Source organism: Theropithecus gelada, chromosome 12 (genome assembly GCF_003255815.1).
Source record: "Theropithecus gelada isolate Dixy chromosome 12, Tgel_1.0, whole genome shotgun sequence".
Taxonomy (NCBI): domain Eukaryota; kingdom Metazoa; phylum Chordata; class Mammalia; order Primates; family Cercopithecidae; genus Theropithecus; species Theropithecus gelada.
In genome coordinates, this window is record NC_037680.1 from 100875597 (window position 1) to 100901524 (window position 25928).

The 25928-nt window shown below is 41.6% G+C and overlaps 1 pseudogene; it reads left to right on the plus strand.

The window, feature by feature from the left end:
• The first annotated feature begins 3531 nt into the window (after nucleotides 1–3531).
• LOC112635892 lies at nucleotides 3532–4374 on the plus strand (annotated as a pseudogene).
• The last annotated feature ends 21554 nt before the right edge of the window (nucleotides 4375–25928 follow it).

Sequence of the window (25928 nt, forward strand, 5' to 3'; positions counted from 1 at the left end):
AATTCCACTCATAGGTATAGGAGTAAAACAGGTAGTCAAACAAAAACTTGTACATAAATATTCATAAAAGCATTATTTGCAAAAGCCAAAAGGTTGAAAGAACCCAAATGCCCATCAGTTAATGAATGGATAAACAAAATATTGTATATCCATACAATGGAATATTATTCATCCATGAATGAAATAAAGTATTGAGACATGCTACAGTATGGATGTACCTTGAAAACACTATGCTAAGTGAAGTGAAAGAAGGCAGATGCAAAATCACACATTTATGATTCCATCTGTATGAAACAGCTAGAATAGATAAATCCATACAAACAGAAGGCAGATTAATGATTGCTATGGGCTAGGGGTGTGAGAAATGAGGGGTGACTGCTAATTGTGTATGGCGTTTCTTTTTAGGGTGATGAAAAAGTTCCAGAACTAAAATTGTGCTAATGGTTGGACAACATTGTGAATGTACTTGATGCCACTGAATTGTACACTTTTAAATAGTTAAAATGGTAAATCTTATGTGTATTGTATCACAATTAAAAATGTTACCTGAAAAACTATAGCTTGAAAACTTGTGTTTACAGTGAAGTATTATTTATATCTACTTATATGTGCACACACTCCTACTACACACACTGGAATTTATACACCAAAATGTTAGTAGTGGTTATTTCTCACCATGATATCACAGGTGATTTTTTAAATCATCTGCACTCTCTTAATTTTTTCAATAAGTATATACTACTTTTATAATAAGAGATGAAGTTTAAGGATAATAAAAGATGAAGTTTAAGGATAAAGAATCACAAAAACAAAATTGCTGAATAAATGTAAAAGATGAAAGTAGACCTGATATAGTTTGGCTCTGTGTCCCCACTCAAATCTCATCTTGAATTGTAATTCCCAGGTGTCAAAGGAAGTACCTGGTGGGAGGTTACTAGATCATGGGGGTGGTTTCCCCCATGCTGTTCTCATGATAATGAGGGAGTTTTCATGAGATCTGATGGTTTTAAGTGGCAGTTTTTCCCTGTGCATGCTCTCTCTTGCCACCATGTAAGATGTGCCTTTCTTCCCCTTCGCCTTCCACTATGATTGTAAGTTTCCTAAGGCCTCCCCAGCCATGCAGAACTGTGAGTCAGTTAAACCTCTTCTCTTTATAAATTACCCAGTCTCAGGTAGTATCTTTATAGTAGTGTGAAAACGAACTAATACAAAACCCAACACTGACCTGCCCTTATGTTTATACAATAAAAGTATTGAGCATTATTTCATAATTACATCCTGTGTGCTGACAGTTCTGAAGTGTGCTTTGCTGCATAGAGCCAGCCATGTCTGCCTTTCACACCAGAATTTATGTGGAATCAAGTCCCATACTTTACGTCTAATTTGCAAATCACTGTAGTAAGGCATAAATTCAGAGAGTAAGTAGAAATAATTGCACCTAAGTCATGGCATGACAAGATAACACCTACCCTATATATATATATATATATATATATATATATATATGGTATATCCCCTATATATATATATGGTATATGCCCTATATATATATGCCCTACTTTAAAAAGTATATATATGTATGTTTTTCCTAAAGGGAGCACTGAAATCCTAGTCAGCGGGGTTCAAAACAAGACATTTAGCAATTCTACTTATAATTGCCTTCATTTATCTTATTAACCCCATGAGGAAAACCTCATTATTCTTATTTTATACAAAGTGAAATTTGGACTCAGCTGAATCACTTCCTTGGGTTCAGGGTGTTAGTAAATGGTAGGCCCAGAATTCACACACAGGCTCGTGGGAAACTCAAGCTCATACTCTACCTGCAGTCACTATCGCCTTGTCATTTCATGGATGAAGGAGCAGATGTTCAGAGAGGTAACCTAACTGGGCCAAAGTCACAGCTAATGTATGATAGACTTGGGATTTGATCCTTGTCTAGTGAATTTCTACCAATCTCAGCTGCCTCCCCAGCATTTCTTGATGATACCGACTACATTGATATCATTCTCTTTCAGGACACCAAAAAGACCATTATACAATACAACTTCAAAGAACTAGTAAAAAGATAATGGGGACTTCAGAATAAATAGGTCTTATACGTGGAGAGAATAATGGTTCAACTAAGAATAAAGGTCTGACATGAAGTTGTAAAATGTTCCAAGTATAAACAGATGCAAATACTTTATTTTAAATGGTATGATCACGTAGAGATAACACTGAAATATGATCTACATTAAAATTTGAGCGGCAATGCAAAATGAATGAACCCTCTTAAAGACAGAATGAGACAAAACTTGGTATGAATCTCGCAAGCAGAGCCATCTGCCAGCCTGGCGAGCCATCCGGAGCCATTGTTCAGCAGACATAATCTGTGTGAGAGCAGGTTTTTATATTTGAGCCACATCCCTGTTGCTCCATTGGTAATCTAAAGGTGAACCCTATCAGACCATGTTCTCTAGCCTAATTTGAAGGAGTGAGTTTAGTGTAGAAATTTTCAGCCTAGAGAGAAAACATGTATTGTTTTCCTTCATTTGCAACCCTTCTAACATAATAGATGATTCCCTCAGATGAATCTACCCCGGGTCCTATTTTGCACTCTCCGTCATGCTTCTGAATTCTTCTCAAATCCTGCTCAGAGCCCATCTGGGAGCTCTCCAAGCTACATATTAACCAAGTGACCTTGGTATCCGTGTTGCTTCATTGCAAGCATTTGTGCTAAAATGACATTTCTTTCCCAAGACACTGACCACATCATCCAACCTACTCTTTTTTTTTCAAGAAATCTCAATGACATTCAAACTCAATGACTTGACCTTCTGGTTCTTCCGTGTCTCACTTCACGCCTCTGCCAGCCTTTGCCTCCTGTTCTTGTCTCCTCTCACACCTCCCTGCCCTTTCATTCAGGCTCTCCCTCCGCCCCTCTCAGCTGCTTTGTGTTTTTGTTCTCAGGTTTTTTTGTGTGTTCCTGGTCAACTGTCTTGGATGGAAGCTTCTCCCTCAGCCTTATACCTTCAATTTCTGTCATGCTCACTTGCTTTGTGAAGATTTCTTGTGTGCCCAGAGTGGTACCCCGGTGATCCAGGACCTCACCTAGCTTCCATTTTCTTGTCCCCAGCCTGTGCAATGGAAGGCTGGAAGGGAGTTATTCACTGAGAGAGCTGCACACTAAGATGGCCAATTTGAACACATATCCAGACAGGAGAAGATAAGCCAGAGGAGCACTGCTTCCTCATTCATTCACTAATTCTTCAGTACGTTTGTTAAGAAGTCATTTCACATCAGACCCCACACTGGGTGACTAGCACATGTGTGAATGTGTTTGTGTTTACGTGTTATTTACAATGAGTCGTGGCAGGGTTCTTGAACTTTCTTGGTCATGGCACCCCCAGTCTGTTAGTACTATTTTTATGGCTCCACCAGTCTGAGAGTAATAACTAACAGTTCTTTTTTTTTTTTTTTTTTTTTTTAACAATTAGGCTTAAACAACTTAATAAGTACGTATAGATTAACAATTTAGTAGACATTTGAAAAACATTCTTCTCTGGATATAGCCAGCAGGATACCCAAGAGTTCCTGACATTCTTTACGGAGCGGCTACACCTTGAAATCAACCACAGAGGTTGTGGGGCTTCACCAGTCCCTGCCCATGGTCCAGCTCCCTCTCCACCCCACCGAGGAGGGTGCTCTGCTAAAAGAGCCTGAGTTAAATGATGATGACTGGGCCAACCTAATGTGGAAGTGTTATCTGGAAGAACAAGAGGACAACAAGATGGTGGATCTGTTTGTGGGCCAGTTGAAAAGTTGTCTCAAGTGCCAGGCCTGTGGATACCACTCCATGACCTTCAAGGTGTTTTTTTTGTGACCTCTCCCTCACCATCCCCAAGAAAGGATTCACTGGGGACAAGGTGTCTCTGCGGGATTGTTTGAGCCTTTTTAACCAAGAAAGAAGAGCTAGAGTTAGAGAATGCCCCAGTGTGTGACCCACGTTGGCAGAAAACAAGCGGTGCCAAAAGTTGACTATACAAAGATTCCCCTGCATCTTCATGCTCCATCTGAATCTATTTTCTGTCTCCCGAGGCTCCATCAAGTAAAGTTCTGTAGGTGTAGACTTCCCACTGCAGTGACTGAGCCTAGGGGTCTTTGCCAGTGGCAAAGTTGGAAGTCCTGTCTACCAGCTGTGTGCCCTTTGCAACCACTCAGGCAGCATCCACTGTGGCCACTACACAGCCTTGTACCAGTGCCAGACTGGTTGGCACGTTTACAATGACTCTTGTGTCTCCCCGTAAGTGAAAAACAGGTGGCATCCAATGAAGCCTACTGTCCTACCAACTGACGCAGGACCCGCCCCAGCGCCTGGGACGCCCCCTGTAAGCCCTGGCCCTTGTGAAGCCCTTTAAACACCCTTAAGCCCCAGGATCCCCATTTATCTTAGAGACATCTATTTTTGTGTCTTTTAAATCAGAGAGTGGGGAGAGGGTGATTGTAGCTCCCATTATATATATATATATAATTTGTAATTATATATATATAATTTATATATATATAAAAATATATATATATTTTTTTTTTAATTAAAAAGTACCTTTCCAAGTGGAGGCTCCCTGGTCTGCCAGTCCCATGTACAGAGCTCACCAGGCCCCTGCCCATGTACAGCCTCCAGACCCTCTGCAATCTTTCTGTGAAAAAAAAATGTATTTAAAATTTGAAATGCATTTAAAATTGAAAAACATGCTTTGAAAAATGTATTTTTATTTTATTTGTAAATAACCACGGTTACTTACAAATGGGATTTATGTGCATGTTGGTCACTGCATAAATTCTCAAACCTTAGAATCAGATTGGATGCTTCCACACTGCATGCTTACTTGCGTTTTAAGATAGTGACCACTAAATTCAGCTTTGCCAAGAATATGACATTATGAAAAAGAATGTAGCATAATATAATCTGAACCTGAACACCTTTGAGCCAGGAGTTCATGTCGTATCTGACCAGATGCTGTGTTTCTCTAGAAAATTTAAAATATCCCATATTTACCCTATGAATTTGCTGTGGCACCCTGGGGTGCCTCAGTGTACAGTTTGGGATCCATGGGACATGGATTCTGTTCTCCTGTTTTTTATAGTCTGATAGAGAAGAGACATCATATAAATAAGGAAGGATAGATTAGGTGCTATAAAAAATTCAACAGGTTAGAGCAGTGGTTCATTTGTGATATCATGAGCCAACAGAATAACAAAATAAAGTGGTAGTGACTATGGAGCGTGCTTTTTTTTTTTTTTTTTTTTAGTCAGGATCTCATTCTGTTGCCCAGGCTGGGGTGCAGTGGTGCAATCATGGCTCACTGCACCCTCGACTTCCTGGGCTCAAATGATCCTCCTACCTCAGCCTCCCATGTACCACTACAGCTGGGAAATTTTTTCTAGAGAAAAAGTCTCACTTTGTTGCTCAGGCTGGTCTCAAACTCCTGGGCTCAAGTGATCCCCCCACCTCAGCATCCCAAAGTGCTGGGATAACAGTTATAAACCACCGTGCCCCACCTGGTTGTTTACTTTTCATGTTAGCAAAAGGACTTCGAATTTTCAAAAGTCATGCACTACTATCATCATTTTAATTACTTTTAAAATTTAGGGGCCGGGTGCAGTGGCTCAAGCCTGTAATCCCAGCACTTTGGGAGGCCAAGACGGGCGGATCACGAGGTCAGGAGATCGATACCATCCTGGCTAACACGGTGAAACCCTGTCTCTACTAAAAAATACAAAAAACTAGCTACTTGGGAGGCTGAGGCAGGAGAATGGCATAAACCCGGGAGGGGGGGCTTGCAGTGAGCTGAGATCCAGGCACTGCACTCCAGCCTGGGCGACAAAGCGAGACTCCGTCTCAAATAATAATAATAATAATAATATTTAGGAAGGACTAAGGGTAATTTTTGCATATGTAAATATTCATGTAACCATAACCTAGATGAGGAAATAGAATCACTGTTTCCAGTGAACACCTCACCTCCATCCCTTGCCCCACCCCAAGGAGAAAACCACTATATTAATCTCTAACCCTATAGAGTAGACCTACAAGTTGTTGAACTTTATATACATGGAATTATACAGTGTGGACTCTTATGTCTCACTTCTTTCTCAGCACACTGTCTGTGATATTCATTCACATTTTTGCAGGCATGGGAATTTGTTCTTTTTTCTTTGTATGAATATATCACACTATCTTAAAAAATTCTTTTTTTTAAAAAAAGGAATTTCTCAAATAGGAAAAAGTTATCTTTTTACTTTCTTCATAGAAGTACTGCATAAGCATGCTTCCTAAAGCAATATATTATTTAATCAGTTTTGTTTGCTTGGAAACTTTAGAAAATTGTATGCCTTTTTTTTAAAGAATTGATTTCTTTTGCCACTTCCTTTTTCACTCAATATTATGTTTGTGAGTCATCCATATTCAAAATAACCTATTGTTCATTTATTTTTAGTGCTGTATGTAACTCTGTTGTTTGAAAAGGCGCAGTTTATCCATTCCCCTGATGATGGACGTAAAAGAGTCATTTGTATCCTAAATATGAAGAGAATTTTCTTTCATCAGACATTTAACACTAAGTATTTGCCATAATTGTAAACTATCTTTTTTTGCATATTTTTCTAAGACCACTCTCTCATTGGAGGCTATATTTAAGATAAGTCTGCAAACCTAATGCAGTCCTGGAATAGTCGTCATGCACTGTGTTCAACGTGGCTCTTCTCAATTCACAGAGGGACTCTATATAGCCCATGGTCACACATCCCCAGATAGGCTCTGACCTCCTTATTAACAACACCCAAACCTGAGGAAATCTCTCAATAGAGCTTTCGACAAAAAGAGAACTGCACGGTGCCAAGTAAGGAAGCTGACATCTCAGTCAATGTCAACCATGGACCCCATTGAAAAAGTGGTCTTGGAGCATATTGTAACAGCAAGAAATGCAGAAATATTTTCCAGCTACAAGAGAAAGGCATTAAATTGAATGCCTCCAAAATTAAGAAGTCCATATGCCTTTAAAATCTTCCAGTTCCTTTATCTAATGGAACTTTTTTGCCTTTAGACTTTACAAAATCATCGAATTCCCAAAGGCTTACTGACAGAAGACAATCATAAGAGCTTAACGAAGCCCACTGCTATTAGATCCTAAGTGACAGGCACTCACTGAACTAAGTGCTTTTATATGGCTGATCTCATTCATTCCTCATAATGAGAGTGTTGACAAAGCTACTGTCGTTATTAGCCCCATTTGATGGATGAAGCGGAAGTAATTTGCCCCACGTCCTACAGCTAGTGTTAGCAGCATGGATTTGAAAACAGGTGGTTCTGACTTCAGAGCTTGTGTTCTTAGCCAGACACTTGTGCCCTTGGCCCCTGTTTGCCCAGCTGCCACAGTCTATGGGGACTGATGATACCTTGAATGCAAGGATTGGAGACAGAATAAGGCCATGTACAAGCGGCATTTGGCATCTTTGGAGTAACAGGTCTATGTTAGTGTTATTACAAAGTCTTGACTTGTGTTCATTCTTTTTTGTTCAGAAACATGCTGCAGGACACAGAAGGAATATAACTCACAGTTATGAAGGCTCTAGTTCTAGACATTCTGTTCAAAGCTTTCACAGGTATTATTTTATTTAATCATGACTCCAGCTCTGTGAGGTTGAGCATAAAATCCACAAAGGCTGAGAAAACTGATGCTCAGAGAGATTGCTTGAGGCATATGTTTTGGAGATAGGATTTAAACCTATGGCATTGGCCTCTCAATCCAGATCCCTTTCTATAAGCCCCAAGGCCAGGGGAAGCTTTTGAGGACTATAATCTTACACCACTTATCTAACCATTTTTAAAACTCAGTATTTGGGACTCATCAGCCTATTAGAAATCATATTTTGTTTAGTCCTCTTTAAAATCCGCATTTAAATTAGCCTTAAGATCAGTTTAAATATAGGTTCAGAAAAGGAATATGAGGGCTCCAAGGCAAATCTCATATGTCATATTTCTCAGGCTATATGAGTTTGCATCCTGTTTTCTAAAAGACACACACCACCTCCCAACTTTCTGTTAAGACAAAATAGCAAAGTATTTACTGATAACTTACTAAGAGCCATTTCGAGGGTATCTCTTTGATAACACAACTGCAACAATAAATATTTTAAGTGGACAAACCTAGGAGTTTCAAAAAGCTGGAAAGTAATGGCCTGCTAAACTCTTGACCTGAATTGAGAAGAAACGGCTGCCATTTTGTACAACATGGACCCCCTCTCTGCCAGAGCTGATTGGACAAGGATGGACACATGACTCAGGCTGGGCCAATTAGATTTCCTTTCTCAGGAATTTGCAATGGAACTGAGAGAGATTCTCTCTCTTCCAGTGGCTAAACCTGAACTATCTGAACTCTGGAACCACGAGACAGGGAGCTGAGCGGTGAAACCACTCTGAAAAAGAAGAATGGAGTAGATGTGCTGTGTACATTGGTCAGTTTCAGTCAGGAAAACAGAAACCACACCAGCTATTTTAACAGAAGAGTTAATAATGCAGTTTGGTCAAAAGGCTTTGGGGGCTGTAGTGGCAAACAGGGAACATGGAAGTTTTACAGAGATAGTAACTTCAGGAAGCAGCTCACATTCTTAAGGCTAGGGGAACAAATGGAGGAAGTTACCAGAACCTGGAGGTTTGGAAAAGGAACATGAAGAGCTGAGACTCGGAACTCTGAAGGAGGATTGTCATCTGGCTGGTGTTGGTGCCTCTGAAACTCACAGGAAGTCCCCACAGACAGAGGCCCAGGAAGAGGGTGCTGACCAGCTGCAGCTGGTGTCTCCAAAGGGTCACCATGAGGCAGGTTATGGGTGTGCAGGACAAAGCTGGAAACAGAAACCAGCTGCTGCTGCTGGGGCAAAGACCTGTGATAGGTGATACAGTCAGCAACAGCCAGACAACTAAGGATAAGGCAGCAAGTAGTCCCTTCTCCCTCCTTCAGCCTGGCAGATTCTCTCTAGCATCCCTTCCCCTCCATAAAGCCAGGCATGGAACCAGTTAGCCGGGGGGGAAAAAAAAGGGTTGGTAGAGATCTAACTGCAGCATCACAAAGAAGAGTTAAGAAGGGTGTGTTTGGAGCCAACAGATAAGAGTTCAATCGCCAGGACACATGGACAGGTGTGGCCTTGAGGGTCCAGGTGACCCTGCAGTCCCTAGCCTGGAGGATTCTCACAAGCAGCCCTCTTGACATTTGGGGCCAGATAATTCTTTGATGTGGGGGCTGTCCTGAGCATTGTAAGATATTGAACACCATCCCTGGCCTCTTCCCACTAGATGCTAATAGCACTTCCCCGGCTGTGACAACTAAAAATGTCTCCAGACATTGCCAGTGTATCCTGGAGGGCAGAATTACCCCTAGTTGAGATCCACTGAGCTAAGTTCTTGCTTTGTGTTCTGTAAGACATCCCTGTTCTTTCAATTCTCCTTTTTCCATTAAATTCTTTCGATTTAGATCTTATTACCTGCAACCCAGGGAGTCTTAAAAGCTATCCTAACATTTGCTGAGATCTTAAATATGTCCCAGGCCCTGTGCTAAGCATTTACAGGCATCATCTACTTTAATGCTCTCCACAATCCTATGAATCAGGTACAAGTATTTTGTGCTTACTTCACAGAAGAGGAAACTGAGGATCTAAGAGGATACTGACCCCCAGTCACTGAGTAGAGTGGGTACTTTACAACCATGAGATTTTACTGCAATATGTCACCACTCACCAGTGTGACAGGCAGCCACCTTCTTACCCTAGATCCTTTACTTATATTCAGTTGAACCATATGAAATTGCTGTTTTTTACATCAAAGACATTTAATTTGGTTCCAATGGGTGTCTTCTGCCCTTTGCCAGGAATGCCTGTCCCCATCCACTAATGTTACCTGTCTTTCAGCTTGGTTTTTACTTCTTCATCCTCCACGAGTTCTTCCTGGACCACTTATGGAGCTAATGGAGATATACGGAGTTGCTAGGACTCCCATAACAAAGTATCTCTGACTGACTCCAGCAACAGAAATTTATTTTCTCACAGTTCTGGAGACTGGAAGTCTGAGATCAGGGTGTCACAGGGTTTTCTTCTGAGGCCTCTCTCCTTGGCTTGCAGACGGCCGCCTTCTCACTCTGTCTTCACACAGTCCTCCTTCTGTGCATGTCTGGATCCTGATCTCTTCTTCTTAAATGGACACCAGTCATATTGGATGATGGTCCACCTTAATGACCTCATTTCAAGTTAATCACCCCTTTAAAGACCTACCTTCAAATATAATCACATTCTATGGTACTGGATTTAGGACTTCATATCATATGGACTTGGGGAAGGGAGCATAATTCAGCACACAGCAGGAGCCCCCATCCTCCTAGAAGTACACAGTGCCTGCTGTTTATGAGATTAATTCATCACTCAATTATATCTGTTTTATTTGGCTTTTTTTTTTTTTTTTTGAGATGGACTCTTACTCTGTCACCAGGCTGGAGTGCAGTGCCGTGATCTCAACTCACTGCAACCTCCTGACTCCCTGGTTCAAGCAATTCTCCTGCCTCAGCCTCCCGAGTAGCTGGGATTACAGGCATGCACCACCATGTCCAGCTAATTTTTGTATTTTTAGTAGAGACAGGGTTTCACCACATTGGCCAGGATGGTCTCGCTCTCCTGACCTTGTGATCTGTCTGCCTCGGCCTCCCAAAGTGCTGGGATTACAGGCGTGAGCCACCATGCCCAGCCTTATTTGGCTCTTTATTCATGTGTATATATATCTTGTTCCTTCAAGAAGTCCATAAGCTTATTAAAAACACTGCCTCCCTAAAACCTAGCACAGTGGTAGGCACTGATCAATAGGACATTGTACAGTTATCATCGAATATCATAGCCGTGTTAAAGCAGGAACATTGACTTAGAAATATCCCATGATTGCATCCAGCTTTTAGTTTCCAGGGCTTACTGCTCTTCAAAACCAATTTTTATGCAGTTAAAACACACTTTGAGGTCTCCTGAAAACCTTTATTATTACTTTAATTTTCCTCATGATGAGACAGCATGAATGCTATCAAGAACTGAGCTTTAACAACACACAAAACTGATTTGCCCTGCTGGAGGCCCTCAAGGTTTTCCGTTCTAACTGCTGATGAAGTAAGCACAGACTCTAAGATAAAGGGAAGAGAAAGAAAAATATCAAGACCAAAACAGAATATATAAAAGTCTGGGAGCCCCAACCCACAGGCCAGCCAAAAATAGAACTCTTTCTTAGCTCAGAGAGTGCCTGTAACATGGCTGATGGATGTTATTGGTTGGCAAGGAAACACAGGTTTACGGAATAAATGTAAATATATTCATTCTAGGGAGTCTTCTCAGACCCGCGTTGGCTTTTTGCCCAGGTCCACAGCGTGTCTGGACATAGGAGGATTCAGAGCTCTGCATGCATAACAGTCATTGTTTCTTCTAGAACATGCAGAAATCTCTCACTTATGACATTTTTATTTGACTGGACAATATGGTGAACAGCCTCCAAATCATTTCTCTAATGGACTGCCTCTGTGTGTGCTTTCATTAACCATGTTTTTGCATTTGTCCATTTGTCTTCTCTCAGCAAATATTTATTGGGTGCCTACTTTGCACTGGTTTGTGATATGAATTTACCACGTTGCACTGTAGTCAGCTACTTTGAGTCTAGGTCAAGCCACACAATGTAGGGAGGCAGTGGGGATGGTGGTTAAAAATGGATTCTGGGGCCAGACGGCTTGGAGTCCCACAAGGCTCTCACATCTGCTGGCTCTCTGGCCTTCAGTGAACTTGCCTGTGCCTCGTTTGTCACACGGGGATGATAATTTGCTTACCTCATGGGTTGTAGTGATAACTAATTTATACATGACATATGAATTACTTATTGTAGCTCCTGGCACATTATAAAAGCTTAGAAGTAATTAGCTGCAATCGCTATTACTGTTTTTCAAACAATAATATTTGAAATTGAAATTATTTTTGAAATTTATTTCTTTGGTATTTTCCATTACTCCTGCTCTTTTCCTATTTGGGGAGATCACCATTACAAACCACTACTTGGGGGAAAGTCATTGTAACAGACAAAAGTTAAAAAGGCTTTTGACATCAAACTCAAAAGCTGACTTGGAGCCACCTTCCATCTTCTGAGACTAGACACTTTTCTCTTAGTGTGGGGGAGCGATGGAAAAGGCATTGTCAGAGCCTGATAAAGGGGCACTGGTGTGCTTCCTGGTGGAGGGAGGGAAAATCCAGAGGTGCATGACATGAACCTGACATACACATAAAGAGACTTAAGAGCAGATATCATTTGTCTTAGTTAGTTTGGGCTGCCATAACAAAATATCACAGAGTGGATGTTTGAGCAACAAACACTTATTTCTCGTAGTTCTGGAGGTTGGGAAGTCCAAGATCAAGGTGCCATCAGATTTGGTATCTGTTGAGGGCCCTCTGCCTGGTTCACAGATGACTGTCTTCTCACTGCATGCTCACATAGCAGAAAGCAGAGAGCATGCTCTCTGGCTTCTCTTATATAAAGACAGTAATCCCATTTAAGAGGGCTTCACCTTCATGACCTAATCACTTCCCAAAGGCCCTACCTCCAAATGCCATCACACAGGGGATTAGGCTTCAATATATGAATTTGAAGGGAAAAGATACAAATGTTGTCTACAGCACCATGTGCCTCAAAAGGATAGAAGCAGAAAGCTCTTGGTCAGTTCTCAGAGCTTCCTGTGGCCAGCGAAGGGGGAGGGGGCCTGAGGGTGGGGAGAGAAGAATGTGTCTTCTTGCCAAGGATAAGCGTTAAAGGCACAGAGGATCTGACTCCAAGGGGCTGTTTGGACAAGACTGCAAGGAGCAACGGGCTAGAGTCCTGCATGCACAATAACTGAAGATCAGACACCCGCTCTCCCACCCACCAACCCAATGTCTCAGCATAACATAGGACTCCAAGAACTTAGACACAATCCTGGTAGGTACAGGCTTAATGGTTTGGGGACATTTGCAACAATTCCTATAATTACTGGAAGTTACAAGAACAGGAACTGTTACTTTATATCCATAGTGTGTAGCATGGGCCTGGCATGTAATTGGTGCTCAGTAAAATTCATAACATATCAATGACAAGCATTGTATTAGTTGATTCTTACACTGCTATAAAGAACTACCTGAGACTGGGTAATTTATAAACAAAAGAGGTTTAATTGACTCACAGTTCTGCATGGCTGGGGAGGCCTCCGGAGACTTATAATCATGGTAGAAGGTGAAGGAGAAGCAAGGCACATCGTATATGGTGGCAGGAGACAGAGTGATGGGGAAAGTGCCACACTTTTAAACCATCAGATATCTTGAGAACTCACTCACTATCACAAAAATAGCATGAGGAAAAATGTCCCCAAGATCAAATCACCTCCCACCAGCTCCCTCCCTCAACATGTGGGGATTACGATTCAAGATGAGATTTGGGTGGGGACAGAGGGCCAAACCGTATTAGGCACTGAAGTAGACGTTAGTGCCATACAGATAAGAAGGCATGATCCTTTCTCCTCGGGAGCTGAGTCTTGTGGAGACGCACGCACGTGCGCACACACACACACACAAACACACACACACACACCCCAAACTGATCCCAGTGAGGTAAAGGTATAACTAAGGTACAACAAAAGCACAGTGGGAAGAGCCCCCAAGCCTGATTGCAAACATTAGAGGAGATGTTGGCACTCGCTGATGCCAGGGCACGACCAGCAGAAGGAACAATGCGTACACAGATGCAAAGGCTGGGAACAGCAGGGTACGAGGAGTGAGGGTCAGCACCGAACCCAGCTGCCATTTTACTCACTGCAGGTGTGGAGTCTGATAGAGGACACAGATGCCCTACAGGCCTCTCCCAAGCCAGTTCTTGACTAGTTAGAATTTAAAGCTTTCTCTAAATGCACTGGTGCCTCAGGCATGGTCCCTCCTAAGACACGGGATTTTTCTCAACAAATGTTTTTGGAAGTGGGAAAGAGAATGGGGCTGCAGCCTGCACAGCTGCATGCATGTTCCAACTCCATCACTCCCTTAGCTCTGTGGTTTGGACCAAGTGATGTAACCCCCTCGTGTCTCTGAAAAACAGACAATTCATCTATTATATGAAAATGAACAGAAAACTGCCAACACTTGCCTGAGATTTCTTCTTGTTTGTGGTTCAGAATGACTTTGAACAGTGGGTTTGAAGAGGCAATAGAGGGATAGAGTAGGGTTGATTCTGGCAGAAAGCACCCCACAGAGTCCAGCACGTTCACTCAAACATTTAGAATAAGCCCATAGGCCTAAGGCAGGAATATGCAGAATGTACTAGAAGAGCTGAAGGGAGATCAATGGGGAAGGTGAATTAATATTTCTTGAACTTGTACTTTGTACTAGTTATTATCAGGGAGGATAGAAAAATATAGATCCACAAACAGTTACTGTTCTTCAGCAAATCATAATTGTTCATGGAAGGAAAGCAAATGGGAACAAGTAATGATGGAACAGGGGGTTGTATGTGTACAGGATGTGTAGGTACAAAGAGCTTTAAGGACAGAGAAAGGAAAACTCCAACAGTGAGGGGGTCACATAGAGGGATGGCACTTGGGATGGGCTGTAAAGCCCCTCACAGATGTGAAATCAAGAAACAGAAGACAGTTTATAATCAAGCACTAAATCGTATTTTAGTGGGTATTTAGCTCTAAGGTGGGATAGTAATCTGATAAAACAGAAGTGATTCCTCATTTTAATAGATTTCTGTATATTATTTTTCCTCATTTATTTCCCCTTACATGGTTTTATGTAAAATTGTTTTTTTTTCTTTTCTTTTCTTTTACAATCTCACTCTGTCACCCAGGCTGGAGTGCAGTGGCATGATTACGGCTCACTACAGCCTCAATCTCCCAGGCTCAAGCAATGCTCCCACCTCCAGCCTCCCTCGTAGCTGGGACTACAGGCATGTACCATCATGCTCGGAAAATTTGTTGTATGTTTTGTAGAGACAGGGTTTTGCCATGTAGCCCAGGCTTGTCTCTAACTCTTGGGCTCAAGAGATCACCTGCCTCAGCCTCCCAAAGTGTAAAATTGTTTTCTGATGTTCATTGGGCATTTTGCCTACAAGAAGTGGTGCTGTCTGCCGTATTGAAGAATATCAGCCACTGCTTTCTGTCTAAAAATCAGGAATCTGAAGCTAGTTCTTGGTTCTAGTTGGGAGATAATAGTTGAACACAATAAAAATAGCAACAGAAACTGCTAAAAAGAGACTGAGAAAGACCAGAGGAAGCTCTGTGGGCCCCTCTTGTCCTGTGCAGCCAGGACAAAAAGCATTCCATAGAATTTCTTGCACTGTAGTTCTTAACCCTGACCAAGCCCTCCTATCTGTCAGTCATCCTACAGAGGATAAGGGAAGAGCATGAAGAGAAAAGGGGGAAAGAGAATTTGATGGATTTGGTAGGTGGGCCGTGGGGTGCCTAGGTCTGGGGTCAGCTAGTGTGGGTTCAACTCCTCCCTCTGATATTCACCAAGTTTGTGACCTCAGACAAGTCATCTAACTGTTCTCATTTCCTCCTGTTCTGTATAATGGTGACAATAATCAGACCTGCATCTTGGCCTTGCAAGATTAAAGAGATAATATACCAAAAACAAATGTAACAGTACCTGGAACACACTAAGGACACAGTAACTATAAGCCATTGTAATGTGTCCATTCAGCACACATGGCCCCTTTCTTGGCAACAGACTCTGCCTTCCTGAGCAGAGATAAGGGTTGGGGGATGAGACCACAGGATACCTTGGTGTCCCTCCATCCCACTGGTCTCCGTAACTGGCTCAGGGAGGAGGAGCCTGTGACACAAATGGCCCAGAGTTTCACTGGGATTTTCCTACTGGAGGTGAGCTCTCCTCTCAAACCTTGAATCAACGTCAGCCTGGGGTGGATAGCTGCCACATCCCTGCCACATGGAGATGGCCTGTCTGTGGTTGATGAGGATGAAGCCTTGAAGAATATACAGAATAAAAGCAGTGCATGCTGGATGCAAACCCTGAGGTCCCCAGCATTTCGTATGTCCTCAGCTCTTCGTAGCATTTGAGCTTCTATTCCCTTCTTTCTTGCAATAAGCCCCATTTTTGCTTAAGTTGGTGTTGAACTGGTTTGTGGTCAGATCTAAAGAGTCCTAACTGGTGTGAAGGGGCAAAGGAAAGACCCAAGAGAGACAGGAGATGCCCCCAAACAGCTTGACTGTTAGAAGAGGGTCAGGAAGGTGAAGCCCATGTAAATGAAGAGTGAAGCAACATTCCCCAACCTCCTGGGCTGATGACCAAGGAGAACAGGAGATTTAGGTTGATTGTTGTATTTCATAAAATGTTCACAAGGCTGTTCTACTTAAGCTTTTTACAATCACAGAGATCATTTTAAATCCTGGATTTGGAATTTCTATCTTAGCAAGTCTTCTCTTTTGCTGTGTGGTCTGCAGATCACTTGTTCTGAGAATTTAGGTTGGTTATGCTTATGATGAAGTTTTCCCAATTTATCAGATATGGAATGATTATTTCATAAACCCTATATTTTAGTTCCAGTTAAATGTTGATCTATCTAGTTTGTACTGTATATTAAACCCATTATGCAAAGGTACAGCAAAGTTTTAACAGAATAGTTATTAGGAAACCTGATACATTTATTATATTTTCTTTTAAAATTATTAAAGATGTAATTAAATTGATGTTCATTGTTGATTCAGCTTCATATGCCTTTTGTCTTTTGAAACTAATAAATGCACTTGTAATAACAATAAGATTTGCTTTTATAAGACTTTAGCTTCTTCTCTTTGCACAGTCTCACTTAAGCCCAGAACCTTTGACCATTTTAAGGATAAATGACTTAAGCCCACCGGAGGCCTAATTAACTATACCAAGTTACCAATGAGTGAGAAGCCGTAAGGACATGCACTCAGGGGTGAACAATGAGGCCTCAAAATGAAGACAATTCCAATCAATCTGTGGGGCTAGGGAGTGGGTATACAGGAGTTGAGCCTCAGCACATCTGCCCACAAAACAAGACAAAATGAAATAGAAACTACTCTGACCATTCATAAATGCTGTCAGTTTGATTTTTTTTTTTTTTTTTTTTTTGAGACAGGGTCTCACTGTGTTGCCTAGGCTGGAGTACAGTGGTGCAATCACAGCTCACTAGCTCACTGCAGGCTCAACCTCCTGAGCTGAAGTGATCCTCCCACCTGAGCCTCTCCAGTAGCTGGTGCATGCCAACACACTGGGGTAATTTTTGTATTTTTTGTAGAGATAGGATTTTGCCATGTTGTCCAGGCTAGTCTTGACCTCCTGTTTCCAAAAGATCCTCCCACACTGGTCTCCCAAGTGCTGGGACTATAGACATGAGCTACCTTGCCTGCCTGGACTTCAGTTTGAATTTTTGAAAAGGCATGGCATGTGTGACTTTTTCCAAAATGTCATTTTTAAGATTTAAAACAGCTATCATTATAATGTCATTAGAACTACACAAGAAAAGAAATAACAGTATCTGCTTATGTGTTGGCATCCTCTCATAAAAATGGGGACAATTAAATTGCTTCGGGACTAAAATTAATTACTTCAAGGCTAAAATTATTCATTTTATCCATGCAGGGAAGTCACCATGTAGAGATGGTTTTAATCTGGTTAATGACTAATTTTCTAGTTCTAAAGGTGAAAATGAAGCTAAGTTGTTGGAAAATATAAGAATAAGACTTGAAAGATCTGAGTAAAGCAAGAACAAGTTTGTTTTTTGTTTCTTTTTTGACAGGGTCTTGCTCTGTTGCCCAGGCTGGAGTACAGTAGCACAATCATAGCTGACTGCAACTCTGCCTCCCAGGCTCAATCAATCCTCCATCTCAGGCTCCCAAGTAACTGGGGCTACAGATATACACCACCACACCCAACTAATTTTTGCATTTTTTTGTAGAGAGAGAACTCCTAGGCTCAAGCCATCCACCCTCCTCTGCCTCACAAAGTGCTGGATTAAAGTGTGAGCCACCAAGCCCAGCCAAGAACAAGTTTTTTTACTGCGTCTGTTGCCCTAGATGCTCTCTACCACTATCACAAGCAGGCTGCAGTGAATGCTGAAACCAAGGGAGGGATTTAGAGTGGGGAATGTCTTAGTCCTTTTAGTGCTGATATAACAAAATACTTAAAGCTAGGTAGTTAATAAACAAAAGAGGTTTACTTGGCTTGTGATATATGGTGGCTAGAAAACTCACAATTGGGCATCTGCATCTGGTGAGGGCCTCAGGCTGCTTCCACTCACAGTGGAAAATGAAAGGGGAGCCGACATATGCAGAGATCACATGGCCAGACAGGAAGCAAGAGAGAGAGAAGGGGGAGGTGCCAGGCTCTTTATAACAACCAGCTCTCAGGAGAACTGATGGAGTGGTGACTCCCCTCACCCCCAAAGGAGGGCATTAATTCATGCATGAGGGAGGCGCTTCCATGGCCCAAACACTTCGTAGTAGGCCTCTCCTTCAACATTGGGTTCCAGATTTCAACATGAGATTTGGAGAGGACAAACATCCAAACCATAGCAGGGGAGAAGGAGTTATCTGGGTAACCCATGGATCCCTTAAGAATAATGACTTTGCCTTGTCCAATTAAAGGAGAGGCACCAATTTCATTATTGTAGAGACAGGATTTTGCCATGTTGGTTGGGTATTTTATTACAGCAGCCTGAACAGCCTAACAAAGCATGCTTGGGGCTACATGCTCTAGGTTACTCTTTGGGGTTTCATTTCATCAGGCTGCCCAGAGAAATAACTAAGGGCCTCCTCCTCGGTGACTGACTGTCTCCATCTGCTGAGATTTGAAGAGTTCCTAGGATGTGAAACTTTTGGTGATAAAACCCGGACAGTATCTGTGACAGCTGGCCATGCCAGTTCCTCTTTTGACCTTTGCCAGGGATAACCAGATATTCTCTTATTTCTGAATCCAAAAGGTCAGACTTTCATAAACAAGGACTTACTTCACAATAACCCATACATTGGCTTACATTGCATTTAAGAAAATTCTAACCACATTCTTAAAATTCAACATGGTGTTTGAATCTACATACGAATTACTGATTGTACCAAAGTCACACCAGCATGTTCATGCCTGGGGTTCTATCTGAAAGGGCAGAGGGTTATATTAGAAATTATGCAGGATGGTGAGAGGAAGGGGCAAGAGAGAAAAGGCAACATGGCTTGGGATTTGGGAGACGGGAGTGGTGGGAGTTTTGAGAGAGGAATTTTAGGGGCTACTGCTCTGATGTGAGAGCAAAATTGGAGATGATGTTAAGACATTTTTTCATGTGTACTGAGTGGAATTTTTTCTGGTGTCTCTTTGAGAGACTTCTTTAAAGATATTGTCTGCTTGTCAGTATTCTGTTGGGTGCTAACATGGGCCTTGAAGGGTTGGTGACACTTCCATTTCCTCAGATCATGATCCACTGCAGTAGATATTTGACTTTCCTATTCTTCAATTGTCATTATTAGTTGTTTCCCAGAGTACATCTGCATAATGTGGTAATGGACACGGTGTATCAGATACATTTAAAAAATGTATGACAACCTCGTTTCAAATATTGCCTGCCCTGACCAAGAAAACCAGACTGGAAACTCAAACCTGCTTGGTTTTACTCTATGTAATCTCTGTGAGCTAATTAACAGTGCCTTGCTGAAACACCAAGTGGAATTTCCAGCTGAGAGATTGCTTTCAAGTGATAGAGACTGCTTCGATTGTCCAAAGAAAGGAAACACATCTCATACAAAAATGTGAGAAAGGAAAGAAAATTTCCCCAGCAAAAGAAGAAGGCCAGAGGGGGCTAAAAATGAAAGAAAGTAATAATTTTTAAAAGACCAAATCTATATCCATAATAACTTATAAATGCCCAGGCTGCTGCTTTTTTATTAAATTTATTTCCTTGAGACTCATGACCGTCTACGTTGAGGCTTAGAATTTACTCTGACCTTATCTTTTATTCAAGTCATATATTTTTAATCCCTAAGCATATCAAACACACTGAGGAAAACCAAGAGAGAATTTTTAAATTTTATGATTTTTAAAGTTAACGAAATTATCCTATTATGTTGAAACTACCACAGAGTTATAATGAGAGTTAGTGTGAGGAGATTTTAATGATTTCAAACTCACAGTTGATGAGATTCAAACGACATTAATAATGTAAAATGCACTGTGTAAACTGCATTTCAGTCCATGGGGCATATGAACAAGCATGCTTTGTTAGACTGTTCAGGCTGCTATAATAAAATACCATAAACTGGGTAGCTTATAAACAACAGAAATGTATTTCTCATGGTTCTGGAAGCTGGAAATTCCAAGGTCAAGGCACCTGCAGATTTGATGTCTGCTTCCTGGTTCATAGACTGATATGGTTTGATCTGTGTCGCTACCCAAATCTCATGTCTACCTGTAATACCCAGTGTTGGAGGTGGGGCCTGGTGGGAGGTTGTTTGATCATAGGAGTGGTTTCTTATGATTTAACATCATCCCCCTTGGTGTTGTCATGGCAATAGTGGGTGCGTTATTGCAAGATCTGGTTGTTTAAAAGGGTATAGCATCTCCTCCGCTCTCTCTTCCTTCTGCTCCAGCCATGTAAGACGTTCCTGCCTCCCCTTTGCCATCCAACATAATTATAAGCTCCTGAGGCCTCCCCAATCATGGTTCCTGTATAGCCTATGGAATCATGAGACAATTAAACCTCTTTTCTTTATAAATTAGCCAGGCTCAGGTAGTTCTTTATAGCAGTGCGAGAACAGACTAATTCCTAGACCTCACCTCCTCGCTGTATCCTCATGTCGTGTAGGGGCGAGGCAGCTCTCTAGGGCCTCTTTCATACAGGCTCTATCTTCATGATCTAATCAGCTCCCCAAAGGCCTCACTTCACCTTGTGATTAGGTTTCCATTTGTGAATTTGGAGGAGGGGGCATAAACATTCAGACCATAGCCCATGCCTTGGACTGAGAACCTCAGATGTTTAGGAGAAAGGGGTGAAGAGACCAAAGGGTACTTGAGTGTGAGCTGTATTCCATTTTCTGCAAATGTAAACCTTTGGAGACAATGTGTGTTTATAATAAAAAACAAGGGGTAGCCCATGGCTTGATGAGTGTGAGTCAAACTGCTAATTTTATCAGCTAAGGACAGTACCTGTCACACTTTCAGATATCAAAAGTATGTGTGCATAAGCATAGCCTGAGCAATGTAAACTGTGAAAATGCAGATTCCCAGGTAGCATGCACAGGGATTCTAATCCAGTACATCATAGGTGGCTCCAGGCAAGCTGCATTCAAAACAAGTGCCAACTCCCTCCAGTTAAATGAGGTAAGGCAGGGGATCTGAGGCTGAACTTTGGGAGACATTTAATTCTTTCATAAAGTCCACACAATGAGATCAACATTCAGAATATTAATATAAAATGGATTACTTTATGATTATACTTATTTGCCATTCTAAAATAATGAGTTAACTCCTACACACTTGATCAGGGCATGCTAGTGTGGGAAGAAGAGGGAATATGAGGAGGGGAGCCATGACACAGGCATCCCAAGTGGGCTAAATTGGCCTAAAACAGCTTTAGGGGTTATTGAGTGCAGCTAATAGCTTGATTTTCCACAACAGATTTATTTTTTCATTTCTTTTCTAATGCTGAAAGAGGTTCACGGAGCCCTCTTTCTGTAAGTCCTGATCTCCCCTCAATCTGCCCATCATCTTTCTCATTCATTTTCCTAGTCTGCTCTAAGAACTATGCATGACCTTGCTTCAAACACCAACTTTCCTGACTCTTATGTGTGTTCTTTACCTCAAATAAAAACTGGTTTCCATGGCTCACTAACCTCTTCCCCCGAGTTGTCATTTCCACAAGACACACCAGCACTGCCCTCTTACCTAATTATTCTGAACAACATTCTCTTGACATCAAAGGGATTCTCTGAACATCCCTGTGAGACTTAAAACTCACTGAGCATGAATTTAAGACTCACTTTTGGCTTATTGCACTCAATGAAGGAAATAAAGAGAGTGGTGAGGTAGCATTGAGCTTCTATGATCAATTATTTTGTTTGTTACTTAAAAGCAGTTCTTAGCGTAAAAGGACTGTGGGGCCTTATAAGATGGAAGACATTGAATCCTCTTGGCATTCTGGCCCAGCACTATGATTCTTATCATCTATTTCTATCAAAGTGAGTTAAAGAATCTCTTCTTTAATGTATAAATAACTGGCTAAGGCTTCTGAGTTCCCACTGCTCACTCTGGAGCTAGCAGAAGCTAGATGGCCTAACTCAGGGTGTCCTAAATCCCTAACTTCCTGATAGCCAGGACATCAATTCATACCATGTTCTCATCCTAGAGAATCATACAGAGATGTTTGCTGGAGGATCTCTGAAGTATAGCAAAAGTTGATTACAATTAAGAGTTTAAACCATTGCCCATATAATCACTGAGAAAAGCCCCTCTCTGTCCCGTATGGAAGTAAGTTTCTATATTAGCAAATTATTAAGTTAGCTTGTTCCACAGTAATAGAACACAACAGAAAATTAAAACCAAACCTTAAATCTGATGGGTGAGGGGTCAGGTAGGGGGATGTCCATACTTTAAGAGAAAGCTTGTTTCAAAATTTTACAATTTATCTAGAAATCAGACAGAAATGGGAAAATACCCCATTTCAGCAACCCATTTAAGAACTTTATAACTGGACTTCCTCTCCGGTCTTCCTAATATCGATTTTATTCTGACATCAAGAAACTGAGTCATTTGAGATGATGGATGTGCTAATTACCCTGATAAGATCACTATACATTACATGTATTGCAACATCACTATGTGCCCCATAAATATTTATAATTATTTTGCGTCAATTAAATTTTTTTTAAAGAAACTGAAGTTTTTAAACTGATTCATAGGTATATTTCATATATAGTCTATAACTTTTTGTTCACACTTCCTGGATTGAGATCCTGTATCCACCCTGTACATTATTAGGGCAAATTACTTGGCTGTGCCTATGGACAAATTACTTTTCTCTTTCCCTCACTTTTCTTCCTACCATTGTAAGGTACTCATCTTACAGAAATGTTGTGAGGAATGAATGAATGACTGTAGTTTATTTAAAATGCCTCGTTATCTAGTAGGCATTTAATAGTTAACCGAGACTATTGTGTGCAGATGTGGATATACAGTGCAGAGGGAGACAGAGGCTCTGCCCTTGGAGATTACAATCCAAATGAGGAGACGTGTGTTAAACAGTCACTCAGTGATAATTTCCTTAGTGTTTATTTGTGCTATGAAAGAGGACTGCAGAGAGAGTGAATCTGGTCAACAACGGGGCCCTTAGGAAACAGGAAGGAACAGATTTTAGACTGAGGCTTGAAGAAAGGGGAGAAGATTCACCCAAGGAGAAGGCAGACCCTGAGTGGAAGGGTTTGGGGAATATAGGAAAAACTTATACTCAAAGGAGAAATATAAATAGATAAGTCAGTAAGGTTTTAAGGAATGACATTAATCTTCATTGGGCAAAATGCTTTCTTTTTGGCTTATTTTTGGGTTTTTGTTTGTTTTATAGATTTATGGAGAAAGCTACAAAATGTAATCCAGATGTTTTTCCTCCCCAACTCTGAGGACCTGAACCTGACCTTTCCCTACCCCCAGCAACAGAAAAGACAATGGCCTTGACTTTCTGCAGACCCTGGAAATTTCAAAAACAGACCCACACAGAGACCTAGGACTCACTGACTTCTGAGGGAAGACAGCGTACCCAGGAAAGTGGAGAGGCAGAGATTTCAGGAAAAAAAGAAAAAGGTGAAAGCAGAAAGGCAGATGGAGAAGGAAGAATAATGTTAGAGGGTGTATTTGGGGCAACACTCTGAAGTCTGGGTGGGGAGTGCCCTGGCTCTTTGATTGGGCTAAGGGGGTGAGGTGCCTGGGATAGGAGAATAACTCAGCACTCAGCATTCCAGCCTTCCCCATTGTCTGCTATCTTTGGAGTTATCACTGACCTCCTTGAGTGAAGAATGACTCAGCCTTACCCTGGGTTCCTCTGTGTGTTTGCCTCTAAAATAAAGGCCAAGGTGATGTCCAGAATAGAGAAAGAAACAGTCACCAGCAAGTACAACACACACCTCTGTTAGGAGCTATATTATGGGCAAAGTGTCCCCCTGTGGACATGTCTGGCTGGAGGAACCATAAGTTAATGCCCCAAGTGTCCCCTTTCCTGAAAGTTTAGCTAGAGACATTGTTTTGCCTTCTACCCTCACCCTACTGTGAGACAAAGGAAGAGAGCTCTGACTGCCGTGCAATGGGTTGGGTGAAAAACGATGGTGGTTTGGACCAGGCTGATGGCAGCAGAAATGTGCAGATATAGATGGACTTTAGGAATCAAATAAACAGGGCTTGGTAACCGCATGTGGAGGAAGCTGTGGCGTGCACATCATGACAGCATCCACTTGGTAATACAGGTTGTCATGGAGCAACCACAAGAATTGACTGCGGATGTCGTTTACTGAAACAAGAACCACTGTAGGAGGAGCAGAGTTATGGGAAGATGACAGGAGCAGTTTAGAAAGTGTGGAGAAGACGTGCTGATGGACCAGCCCACAACATGTAGAGTAGGCAGTTGAATACAAACATCCAGAACTTGCTAGAGAGGTCTGACCTGGGCATATAAATGAGGCTTGCTGGCATATAAGTTGATGCCATATAAGGACAATGTAAAGGTGAAAAGAAGATGGCCCAGCAGTGATCCTCTGCAGGCACACAACATTTGAAGGTTGAATGGAGTAGAATTAATCAGCAAGGGATGTGAGGAATGGCCAGAAAAATAGCATAAAGACCAGGAGATTGTGATGACACTTTTATCAAGGAAGAGAAGGTTTCAAGAATTTAAGCTCCATAAGAACAATAGCTATATCCCTGGCACCCAGCATACTACCATACACATAGCAGATCTTCCATAAATCTTTGCTGAATGAAAGAAAAAAGGAAGGAGTGCCGATATATAAAAAGTCAATGAGAGGCCAATGTTTATAGGGCTCATTCACCTTAAACTTATTAGAGAGTAGTTGGGTGACTTGGTGGCTCTGAAAACCGGACTGTAAGTAGGTGTGGAGAGAATGGGAAGTAAGCTTGTGAAGACAAGAGTGTATAGACATCACTGTGGTAAAGTTTGAGCGTGACTTGGAAGAATCAGGGAAACATCTCCATGGGGTCTATTTTTCTCTTAGTTTGCTTTTGTAGGTTGGGAGACCTTTGCACCTATGTGAACAGGATCAGTAAAGAGGTAGAGGTCAAAAGAGAATTAAGAGCAAAGGTGGTGGTCCTAAGAAGAGAGGGGCTAGTGCTCAGAAGTGTGGAGCTTGGCCTCTGATAGAAACATTAGCAGGTCCCCCACTGACATGGGAGGAGATGGAGATAGGAGCAGATGCTGGTGCTTTGAGGTTCTTTATGCTGGTATCTCAAGGTTTCTTGTTTCTCTCTGAAGTTTGAGGCAAGGCCACTAAGAATGAAAGTCATAGAACTTCACAAGCTAAGGAAAGATGTTTTGAAAATGGTATGAAATGATGTTTTTGGAGAGTGGGAGATGATGATAAATAGAAAGTCATAATGAGATTATCTTCTGCTATTGAGTGTCCATTGATGATCTGTTCAGAGGGATGCGAATCTGTTCAGGTAATTTTCTCCAGTGGTTCTCTCTCTGTCTCTCTCTTTTTTGTTTCTGGGACTAATACAAAGAAAAGAGATAATTGGCTTCATTAAGAGTTAAGGTTTCATCAGATGATTAGAACAAAGGGTGCCTCTGAATAGCAGAGGCTTAATACCAACCCTTCCTCCCATGGGTATTTTTGTGG